This window comes from Lissotriton helveticus, chromosome 1_1, assembly GCF_964261635.1.
Source record: "Lissotriton helveticus chromosome 1_1, aLisHel1.1, whole genome shotgun sequence".
NCBI lineage: Eukaryota > Metazoa > Chordata > Amphibia > Caudata > Salamandridae > Lissotriton > Lissotriton helveticus.
The window spans coordinates 1267743343-1267756160 of record NC_136057.1 but is presented as its reverse complement, the minus strand read 5'-3'; positions in this window follow the sequence as shown (position 1 = coordinate 1267756160).

Sequence of the window (12818 nt, the reverse complement as noted above, 5' to 3'; positions counted from 1 at the left end):
TGTGAAGCTTCTGTGGCATGACCAGAATGCAATCTAGTTTGGTTATCAAAAAGGAGATTGTTGTGTGTGGTGTTCCCCCAGGCTGTGTACCTGCCCCAGTACTGTTCACTCTGTATGTGGAGCCACTAAAGGGTGTTGATGACGAAGGCATGTGTGGCTATGAATAAATATGTGGATGACACAGAGATATACTTGAAAAGTTTGTTCAGCCAATATATTTTTATCTACAAAGGTGCCTCTTAAACCTACAAAAACAGAATGCCATTGAACTTACTCAACCTTAAATTTGAGAAATGTAATTCATTCTAATATGTCACAAATTAGAATCAAATGTCAACACAGACTGGTTTGCAGTATTACAAAATGATGCTTATGAGCCCTCTTTGACGCAGAGTCAAATCTTTGGACCTGTGGCTTGCCTAATTTGTCCATATCTCCACATATTTATAATATAGCAACCAAAGCTTCGGTGCACACCTTCAAGAAACACAAACCATTCCTGCAACACAGTGACATTCATAATACTGCCCAGGACTTGGTGATTAAGGGAACATTACTCTGTAGGGCACTTTAGCGTTCTCATTAAACCCTTTTAAAACCATTCTTCAATCAACAGTAAGGGTGGTATCTGGCACTATGAAGTGTAACCACATTTTCTTGTTTTGAGAGAACTGCACTGGGTCCTTCTTGAAGTCAGTTCAAATTAGCCTGCATCACAATCAAACAATGCACCTACAGTTACATGGACCACTCTTAACTTACTGCTTTATCTAAACTTTAATGGTGACAAGAAAAACTCCAGAATCCATCATAACCTAATCCTGGACAGTAACAAAAATCAGAACACAAAAAAGCAGTTAGTTAAGTCTTCTTTGCTTCAGCACCTTCTCTTGGAAGCGCATTCCCAGTCAACTTGAGATTTTTGGAGAACCTCATCCTGGTTCAAAAAAGATTGAAAACCCATCTGTTTAAATTATACTTGGACTGAACATAAGGATTATGGATTTTGCCCCCATTCGATGGCTAACTGTTTTTCTCTATACATATCCTTTCCCCTTTTCCCCTGAACTCTTCTGGCCCTCTCTCTCTCTCTTGAATCCCTGTGTTTTCCTTCACCCCCATATCCTTATTATGGTTTACTACTTCCTCTTGCTACCAACTTATCTCTACTCACCTCTTGCCTGGCCGGATGATTATTTTACTGTGTTAAATATAATGTCTATATTATTGCTAGAAAATCATTTCTGTTTCCTGAACAGATGCTTTGTTCCTCCTTGGTTGTTGAATTTTACAGTATGCTGATACTTCTTTTGGTTGTGGTACATCCATAAGAATGTAAATATAAAATTAATAGGTAAATAGACAAATTGATTGTTCCCTTCCATACATTTTGACATTTGGTTGGAACCTGGACTTTCTATGACCTTGCCAAAAAATGGGCTATTGTCTATTGGGTGATAACTATAAAAGTCTGTTGAGTGATAGCATTAGTTTATTAGCAAGGGTTTGATGTGGAAGGTCTTGAGATCCTTCAAAAACACTCCCAATGTCAAGGAGCAGTTGATGACAGCTCTGGCTGGGAAGACCTCGAGCTGTTACAGAGGATGATTAATGTCTTTAGAAAGAGGCAATAGGTGATTGGTGATAGGTAATTGGTTTTTACTCCTTGATTTTCAAGTTGAGGTAAGTTTCTGGGTCTTTTGATTTTAAGTTGAAGAGGCCTTCTTGACAATGACTTTATATGAAGTTGAATTAGTTTGAGTGAATTTTCTACCAGCATCCTTCCATTATTCTGTAACATCCTTTCATATTTTAAGTTAGGAGTAAACTAGTTAGGAGTAAATTAACCATTGTTTCAATTATGTTTTCAGGAGGAGGACTACTTTCACAGGATAATGTTGTCATGGATGGTTGTCAGCCAGAGGTGGAACTTCTTGTCTTGGCCATTATCAAAGGCCAGGTAGCCAAAAACAAGAAAACATCAACCATAACTATTATAGGTAAGTAGAAGGAAAGAAAAGAGATATAAATTAAAGGACAATATGCTACATGCCAACAAAGCAATCAGTGTAGTCAGTGAGCTATAGTTCAGATTACCCCCAGACATTCAAGTAATCAATTATCTTAGGTTTTCCCCAAATTATCAACCTATTAAAAGAACGGAAGCCCAGGCGATCAAACTCGAGTCAGGGAAAGAAGAAAACAATACATGGATCAATGGTGCATAACAGAAATCAATTAGCCATTCAGCCAAATGATTTATCCAGCTTAGAGGCTACAGGTGAGTGCAACTGTTTTGTACAATGAAAATCTATCAAAGAATCAAGGTGGGGGAGAAGGAAGACGTGATCCATTCAGCTTCCTTAGTATCTGTATCAAAAAATCAAGGGGAAGGGATCACTTGTCCTGCATACCAGGGTATGCAGGTTGCGTTCCGAATAGTCCCAATTAAAAAACCCTCATGCACGTGTAGGGTTGGTAGTTAGAGCGGTATATCTTGATTCTCCGCTACTGTTAACACGTGTGTGCATAATCATAGGGTTTAGTGGTTATGCATCCTCCAGCCGGAGGTTTACCCTTGGTTAAAAACAGTAGTAATCAGTGATGTGAAGGAGTGAACTGCAAGGTTAAAAATCTCGTACAGCCATAATAGTAGTATTTATTTAGTCTGGATTCGAGAAGATAAAATCTGAATTGTGTGATAGAGAGTGATTAGGACTCTCACACACCCGGTTTAGTGATTGTTAAAGGTCGACATGTTTCAGCCCTTGCAGCCTGGTTAGGTCAAGTGGGCTTTCATCAGGACCGAAGTGCAGGGTGTATAGAGACCTAGGGCGTCTCTGTGAGTGTAAAATAGGTATTGTATTTGGCTACCTATTATGGATGGTGAGGGAGGTAATGTATTAATCCTTCTCCCTGTCGGTCCCTACCTTCCTTGCGTGATGTGGTATTGTGCCTCATCGGGGTCCCAGTGGGTCAAGGAGGCCTACTGCGGTCTCGCGCATCACAACTTGTGCTGACTCTGCCACTCTGAGCCCGGGCTCAGAGTGGCAGAGTCCCTACAGGGAGAAGGATTAATACATTACCTCCCTCACCATCCATTATAGGTAGCCAAATACAATACCTATTTACACCCACAGAGAAAATCAATGTCATCAAGAGGTTCCGGCAAGATGGCGGCTGCTTAGGTGGACGGCAGCGACGCTAGCAGGCAGTGGTCCGGATATGTGTGACCCGTGCATGTAGTAGGCTCCGCCATGGTAGGAGTACTTATATTTTACCCCACCACCCAGGCTGAATGCTGCTCTTCCGCGAGTGCACTCGGCTTCAATATCGTGGAGCGGTCTCCTCCCTTGTCAGGCGCTGTATCGAGAGTTACCTGCGTCGCCTGGTTCGGCGGCTTACAGCCGAAGGTCTATCCATGGCACCAAAGATTGTGGTGAGGCATCCAAGACGGCTACGGCCGTAGCTGCACGCAAGATTCGGAGTGAGGTACTGCCCGCTGCCTCGGAGGGTTAGCTACCGCCATGGAATGCTCCGGTCCCGGCCTCTGCTGAGAGCTTCCCCGGATGTCCGCAGAGGCTGTGGCAGCCCGACCCGCCAAGGAGAGGAAAGGGCGGGGCGCTGGCTGCAGTTGTCACGAAGGGCAGGACGGGCCCTACGATGGTTGAATTGCTCCAGCAGAGAGGAAAGGAATCGTCAACAAGCGGGACTGCATCGGAGGCAGAACGGAGGGTGAAGACACCTGAAGGTGCGGGCAGTAGGTCCAAAAGACATAACCAAATAGAAAAAAACACTCCTATAGACCCTCTTTAACCTGAGAGAAGGCGGAAAGGTGAAGCACCGTTACCTTTATATATCTAGCTCCACCCAAAGTTTTGCAGGCTTCCCTCCCACCCGTCCCTCAACCAAGAAACCCACCCCCCATGCTATTCTTTGATAGACTACAATAATAATACATCCCCCCCTTCCCCCTCTCCCCCCTCTCTGCCATGTCATCAGTAAGATACATTATTTGTCCAGGGAGTCCAGGTACTCTTTTGCCTTGATTTCTGACGAAAAATAGCGTGTGGCTCCTTGGTGAATGATTTTCAACTATGCCGGGTTTACCAGATAGGCTTGGATCTTCTTATCCTGGAAAGGTTTCAGCATCTGCCTTAGCCTCCAACGCCTTTCTACCGTTACATGGCAGAAATCAGGTCTTACAAAAAATTAGACCCCCCCCCGCTTGACCTTCTGGCATCCAGCCTAGCCTTATCCGATATAGCCTGACGCAGCAAAAAATTTCCAAAGAAGACCAATATAGCGCGTGGCTTGTCCCCCTCCTTCACCGGCACTCTCTGTTTAAAAGGGATGTGATGCGCTCTTTGAATCTCAGGTGCCAGTTCCACTCGGAGAGTTCCAGAAACGCTTTCAGGAAAATATTGACTATATAGCTCCTGGTATCAGACCCCTCCAAACACTCCTGAACTCCCAGGACTCTTAAGTTGTTTCGTCTTTGTCTGTTTTCAGACTCTTCTAACTTCCATTGCATGTCTTTAATCTGGGCATCATGGGCCCCAACCAGGGTTACCGCATTAGCTGCATCGGCTTCTACCACCATCATTCTTTCCTCCAGAGTTACCACTCTTTCACCCATATTAGAGAATGCTTTTGATAGCTTCCTTACTAACCCTTGCATCTTTCTCATCCCTGCCTGTGTTTTCCGACTATCTTGACGTGCCTCCTCCCTATGGGCAAGGATAGCCTGGTGAATAGTCTCTAAGGTAGGGGAGGGGTCAGGTATCGGTCCACGAGATGTTTTTCCAGATGATCCTGAGAGTGGAGTATTTGCCGAGTAGTCCCATGAGAAATCTTTCCTTCCTCTATTCTCCTTTTGCCCCAGTGACTATTTAGCTGTTAAAGGATGGTCTTCTCCACTGTCTTCTAAGTCTGACTCCAGGCTACTAGCCCCGTGTGATGTACTCAGTGCGTCATCTGACCACTCTACTTCTTCTGACACAGAGAAGAAGCAGTCGCTGGACTCCTTCTCGACCTCCAAGTTATTTTTATCTTCCAAGTGCTATACCCATTACATGGGTATAGCACTTATATTTTGGATCCCATTCTGGTTAGTATCGTCTTGAATCACTAAGGGCACCGTGGGGCCAGGTATTTGCACATTCTCCAATCTGTCTCCGTTGCCCTTATTGCCAGTATCATCTTTTTTACCAGGGCCATCAGTGAAGGTAATGGGTGCATTACTCAATTCTACATTAGCCACAGTACTCTGTTCCTGTAATGCTGACCCACTGTTATTCCCACCAGCTGCTGCAGACAGTCCCACATCTCCTGGGCTACCTGCCAGCTGGGTGTCTTGAGTAATGTCCATTGTTGGCTCAGAGCTCCCCAGACTCACCACCTTGGCTCCATTTCCACTCCTCAACTCAGTTTCAGAGTGTAGCGATCATCACATGCACAGACCTAGGTCTGAGCTCCCTGAGGGGGGGATAGGCCGATAGAAGCTGGGGATGGGTAGGGGGGCAAGGGATCACGGAGGGGAAAGGGTGGGCGAGAAGGGGGTGGTGCTGGGGGGTCACGGGGTATGTAGGGGTTAATGGGTGGGGGCAAAAAAAAGAAAATGTAATTTGTTTCTGGTGCATCCTTGTTATTGGTTAAGGAATTTTAGGACACAGAATGATGATGAGGAAACTTAGGATATGTACACTGAGTATAGGGGGGTTGAATGATTGGCATAAAAGGCAGAGATTAGGGCATTGTGTTGGGTTGAATCAATTAGATATTATATGTATACAGGAAACCCACCTGCCCTGGTCCAAGAAACATTTGCTAAACGTTAAGAGCTTTGAGTTACTGGTATGCTCTACGCAGACATCCACTATCAGGGGGGTGGCAATCTTAGCTAGATCTAATTTGGGTGGCTGCAAGCGTTCTCTAGCTGATACTCTGGGTAGGTGGGCAGTGGTTGAATTGAAGATAGGGATAACATTATGTACAATTTACGGCTCTAATCAGGATGAACCGGAGCTATTTGACAACCTAGAATTAGAGTTATTGAACTGGCCATATCCTCTTATAGTATGCGGTGATTTTAATATCTCAACAGATCTTACGAGGGGTAACAACAGAGCAACGTATACTGGACGGAAGCCTAAGGTCTTTAAAGCCTTGTCTGCTTTAATCAGTTCACACAGCCTGCTGGATGTCTGGGGGTATAAGGAACCGCATAATCCGGGTTTTACCTATTTTTCTTGTCCCTTTAAAAAATATACCAAATTTCCTTATATCATCCACAGAGGCGGGTAGGATTGGTATTGCTAAAATGCCAAAGCTAATCTCTGATCCTAGCCCCTTGATTTTAACCTACAAGAGCCATTAGGTTATTAATCCCCCGTCTAGATGGACGTTTGAGAGGAGACTGTTAGCTGATTCGGAATTTGTGGACCATCTCAAAAGTTGGGCACAAAGTTTTTTCGACATGAATAGGTATAGTGCCCCCCAAAATTGTGTGTGGGACTCCTTTAAGGCAGCATTGTGAGGAGAGATAATTAGTTTTTCCGCTAGTCAGAGGAAAAAAGTTCGACAGATGCATGAGCTGCTGACGACACAGTTAGTTCAGGCAGAGGAGCAACATGTGAAAGATATTATGGGAGGAAAAGAGGCTAATGAGAGTTGGTGTAAGATTTTGGCTCTTAAGGCGGAAATTCCCAAGTCTGCTGCCTAGAAAAGTGCTGACGATTATCAGACACATAAAGGAAGAATGTATGAGATGGGGGAATAGGCAGGAAAACTGCTAGCATTAAGGATCAGACAAGGCTCTAGTAGAAATATTGTAGATAAAATACAGCTCGCCAATCAGGAGTATACGGAGCCAGAAGATATTAGAAGGGTGTTTAAGGGCTTCTATCAAAAGTTATATCAGGAAGAGCATAGGGAAGAGGGTACTAGTCTAGCTTTTGAAGATCTGGGCGACCCTTTGGATGATCAGGGGAAAGCTATATTAGATAAGGATCTGGAGGTGGATGAAGTTCTGGGTGCTATGAATGACTTAGCGGCAGGCAAGGCTACAGGGCCGGATAATATCCCATTAGAAGTATATAAATGCCTACAGGCAGTGATAGCGCCTGTACTGCTGGACTTATTTAGGGGTATAATATGTTCGGGAGAAATCCCATACTCCTGGAAGGAGACGAACATAGTTTTTTCCCATAAGAAGGGTAAGGCTAAGGAGAATCCTGGCTCATACCGCCCAATATCCCTCATGAATGCAGACACCAAAATATACACAAAGGTTCTAGCAATTAGGCTGGGAGGGGTCATTGGCCGTCTGGTATCCCCGTGGCAGCATGGTTTTATCCCTGGTCGACGAACAACGGACCATATAAGACGGGCTATTACGCTTTTTGATGCGCAAGCTGTCGCGGGGGCGGGATTGCCATGATCCTTCACGACACTGAAAAGGCCATCGATCGTTTTACATGGATGTATTTGTGGGGGATATTGGAGCGGAGGGGCTTTGACACTAAAATAATAAAGGCAATCAAAGCAATGTATGTTGATCTTTTCGCTAGGATTCAGCTAATTGGGTCGGACAAAATATACATATCCCGGGGGATTCGTCAGGGGTGCCCCTGCTCGCCAATTCTATTCGCTCTCTACATAGATCCTTTAATATGGAAGATATTGGGGCACGAGGATATCAAACCAGTGGTATGTAATGGATTTGAAACCAAGTTACTGGCATAGGCTGATGACTTGGCAATTACAACCACCGATCCGGACAAGGCTATGTCGGTTCTGAGCATAATAACTAAGGAGTTTGGTCAAAGCTCAGGGTACTTTCTTAATGAACAGAAGACACAAATAATTTGTTCAAGTAATATTATAAAACGTGATGGAAGATATACGGACTCAGCAATATACCTTGGGGTAAGGATTAGTCCTTCAATGGAAACTATAATCAAAGAAAACTTTGAGTCACTTCTCGTCTCAATGTCAATGGAGTTGAAAAGGATAGATTCCATTCACTTATCCCTAATTGGTAGGGTAAATGTATTAAAGATGACCATGCTCCCGAAAGTATTGTATCTCTTTCGCTCAATTCCGCTTATGGTGGGGTAAAGCGTGGTGAAATCTATTGAGTCTGTTTTTAGTAAATTTATATGGCACTAAGAAGATCTCTTAAGTATCTGTCTCTACCCCAAGAATTAGGAGGACTAGGGGCTCCTAATATCCGGTTTTATCTGTTGGCATGTCTTTTTAGCCAGATGGCGATACTTCTGGATAGTGCCACAAATAGGTTGAATAGTGTATCTTGGAACGCATATCCCCCATCCATCGTTGAACTGCTGCTAGGGAAAGAAGCTGTGGTGCTCTTACTGCGCAAAACTGATTGACGATACTATAAAAAAAAAAGATATAAGATACTGGATAGTGTGTGGAGGGTCCGGAAGGCGGTTCAGAAAATTCTGGGAATCCCAAAGTATAACTACTATACACCTCTCTGGAACTCAAATCTCTTTCCGCAGTTGAGCATTGATGGATGGTGGATATCATGGGAATCTCAAGGGATTAGAAGAATAGGGGATCTTTGGGACGGAACCGCCCTTATGAGCTTTGTAGAGGTATAGCAGAAATATGGAATTACGCTGAATCAAAGCTTTAAATGTATACAAATATTTCAAACCCTAATAACTATTAGGCCCCGGATCACTCCAGGAGGTAAAAATAATATCTTTGAGTATATCTTGGCTGGGGGCACTAAGATCGGCATGATTTATAGAGGCTTGATCACTACGCTACAGGAGGATATGGAGAAGGTTGAGACTTCGTGGGCTCAGAAACTGGGTGACCCGGATATAGATTTGGATAAGGCATTGATGTTGGCCAGCAATATATTCCGTTCCTCTAATTTTAGGGCACAACATTATAAGACACTGTTTAATCTGTATTATACTCCAGTCAAGCTCTTTGAGTGGGGGAAAAAAGGTGACAATAAATGCCCAAGATGTTCCCAGGGGCCAGCGGACCTGGTGCATATGTTTTTTGACTGTGGAACACTAAAGGATATAGGTGCTGAGATTGAAAAATTCTGGGAGGGGCTGCTAGGGATTAAAATCACCCTATCCCCGGTCCTGATGGTGATGGGAATAGATTCTAATTTGAGACTGAAAAAGGAGGAGGAAGCATTTGTATTCATTGGTGTAGCAGTGTTGAAAATATTATTGGCTGCTGGATGGAAAGACTCTGTGCCACCCTCATTTCAGATGTGGTTGTCAAGATTATTAGGAATCCATAACATCGAAGCATTTCTATACTCTCGAAGGGGCAAAAGGATGAGGGAGCTAGGGCAGAATATCTGGTAACCGGTCCTGGGAAGCTTGATTCCGGTCCAGGGAAGACATGGCTTGGCAGTTCAGGCTGGACTGTTCCCATGAGGCACAGGGTCAGACTGATTTGCATATGGCCATGTCTGAACTGGGGTAGTGGAGTGAGCTAAAGAACGGTGATGGATTAAACCCAGATCAGTTGACTGGGGGTGAGTGTTTGTATTGTCAACGCTCCGTCCATCATCACCTTTGATTTTTCTCAGAATATCTGGTCCCCCTCAAAAAATAGAGGGAAGGTAGAGTCCAAACCTTTTTATATCTTTTAATCATTGGTGGATAATCAGAGGCTAGATATATTGATGTGTGTGTTGCTCTCTTTGAATGAATTTAATGGGATGTTTCCTTTAAAGCAACATTTTTAAGATGTAATGATGTTTGATGGAATATATCTGTCTTATTTAACTTTTGTAGGGACCAGATTTTATAAAAAAATGTAATAAAAAAAAAAAGAAGTACAGGTTCCTGTGTTCCATCACTAATCGTCCCCCGGTGGGCCAGGATCCTGGGGCATTTTAATAATAAAGGAGGTTACGTCTTTGCACACAATGCTAAATGATCAATTGCTTTATAACCTAATGTGTATGATATATAATCGTGTCTGGTTACAAATTGGAAGTATGGATTGTTTTAAAACTGGTTTTATATTTTCGCTATTTTTGTAAGATTTTAATTATTCAAACAAAATAAAATAAACTTGAAACTTGTTTAATAATAAAGGAGGGGGGTGTATGGGCCTTCTGCTTATTGAAGCTCCAAGGACCACCACCTCCCCATGGCATGTTTACAAATAAATGTGGCGGAGGCCAGTACAGCCTCCCCCGCTGATCTGGGGAAAAAAAAAAGAAAACCTATGTCATCAAACTGCCAATGTAGATAGGGTTCTTCTGGGGATAATGGTCTCTGCATGGCAAGTGGTGGCAAGCTATCAAAGCCACACAAGGCTCAGTAAATATTCTAATGCCCTTAGGCAAACCCTCATATATGGGAAAACATGGCATCCCACAATTGTTTAATAGTAGTACCCTCACAATTCACACATAATCATTTCTCAACACCCAGAGAGCACAGTTTTCAAAATATATAGTTGGAAACTAAATCACACAATTCCATTCCGGTGTCTAATACAACTGCTACAACTAGTAATACTGAACCCTTCATATTTTAAAGTTAACTGAAACACTATGAATCTAGTAGTTACATTGTTGTCAGTCTTCATCTATTATGCTGACAAAGCCCTTCAGACTATGTTTTACAGACTTTTCTCATTCATGGTGTCATAACATTTAGGGGCTAATTACGATGTTAGGCGGACTTGAGTCCTGGTCCTGACCCCCTAATTAGGATGCAAACAAACTGTTCGGTCATATTCCTACTTTTCCCTATGGGAGCAAGCATTACGGCCGTAAACCTGCCATAATACATGCTCCCATTGGGAAATAAGAGGTGCAGTTCATCTCTGCACCCTGTGGCAGGCACCTCAGGGTGCCTGCCACGGGGTATAGGGATCAACAGGAGACACAATAGGTGCCCCCTCGGCCTCCAACCGGAAACCGTGCACCCAAGGGGGGACCTGCTGGGGGGCCTTAAACACGCTTTCCAACATGGTTTCCATGTCGAACAGACCGGCATGGAAACCATGCCAGAAACCGTGCATTGTAATCCCAACGGCGGAATTACGAGTCGGTTCCGACTGGACTACGGGCTCCTGGAGCCCATCGGAAGCCAGCCACAATGACCGGCCCGTTTAGTTTCCGACCGCCAGCATTGTAATGCGGCGATCGGCTGATTACAATGCGGCATGGCGCCTTTACGGGCTGCATCGTAATCGGCCCCCATATTTACTATAAATCAATAACATAAATCCTCTATAGGATTGTTCATGAAAACAGAGTTAAACACATTAGAAGTAAGTTGGCTATTGACATTTTAGAGGTGACAGGGGGGTTGCAAGTACTTAAAAGTAAACTACCCTTAAAGGGGACCCCAAAGGTTTCTTTGATAGCATTTAAAAAGAGAACTTAAGTCTTGTCTTTATAATACCCTTTTCCTTTCAATCCAACACCGTGCAAACCAGGAACATCTGGATTTCTCCTTTACGGAATACAATCTACCACAGCTCTCAAATTCTTTACCAAGCAGATGTAGCCTTAGCATTTCACTTGAAGGATGATTTTAAAAATATGGGCCTGTTATGTTCAGAAGCAAACAACTGGCCCCACTTCTCCAACCATCACTTTTAAGATGATAGAACTATTATGAAAATTTGAGATGGGAACTTCCCAACGGTTCATGTTCTGAATTCTGGAATTCCGTCAAAGATTACCTGCCATTGCCAAAATTGGCTAAAGACTTGTGGTGGGCAGTCGAGGGAGTTATTGCAGTAAAAATAAAAGTAAATACCATACTATGACATCTATTAAAAATGTACTTCTCCAAATATTAGGAAAGTGTAACAACAACAAAATATTTGGAAAGAATAATCATCTCTATTAAATGTATGCGGCCAACCAGTAACAGCACGACAGGCGTTCAGACCTTAAAAAGCCTGTTATCTTTTTCAGGAATGGGGAAACATAGCCTATCACTTTTTAGGCAACTTTTCCTCAAATGTGGGGGATAAAATGAGTTATTTATATCAATAATCACAGTTTGCTAATCTAGTACCGTGACATTACTGAACAAATCTATAAACAATCAATTAAAATATATCACTCTCTTTGTAACACTGCTCGGGCTGACTATGCAAGTTCTACTATTTGTAATGCCCAAAACTGCCCTAAAGTTCTTTTTAAAATGATCAAGGAACTCTCCGGTGCAGTCAGTCAAGCTCCTCCTCCAATTCTTTCTGAATCTCAATGCGAAGATATCTCAATGTTCTTTCTTAATAAAGTAGAGCAGATCTATTCAACATTAAATGTTGCAAAGATCCTCAATCTGCAGCAAAATAGGGCCATCCCCGGCGCATTAAATAGTGGATCTCAGTTAGAGGTCCCGGATGGGCTTAGTTTGAATGTACTCGAACAATGGTTACCATTTGAGATCACTTCCTTCTGTCATATTTTAAAAGACATTAAATCAGGCTCTCCTCGGGACCTGCTCCCCATTACTATACTGCAAAAAATGGAGCCATCTACCTTACAGCTGATCTGGGAGTTACTTAATGCTTCCTTTCGAGAAGCCGTGATTCCTCCTGAATGGAAACATGCAATGGTTCGTCCATTGCTAAAACAGGCTAATGCCGATCCGGACCAGATGTCCAACTTCCAAAATTTTGGAAAGACACATAAATTTACAATTGACTCATCATGGAGTCTATTTTTACAGTAAGTGCATGGGTTTTATCATCGATGACCATCTTTCGATGAGACCCCAAGCAATTAAGGTGGCTGCAACCTGTTTTGTCATCCTGAAATGGCCTATGAAAATCTT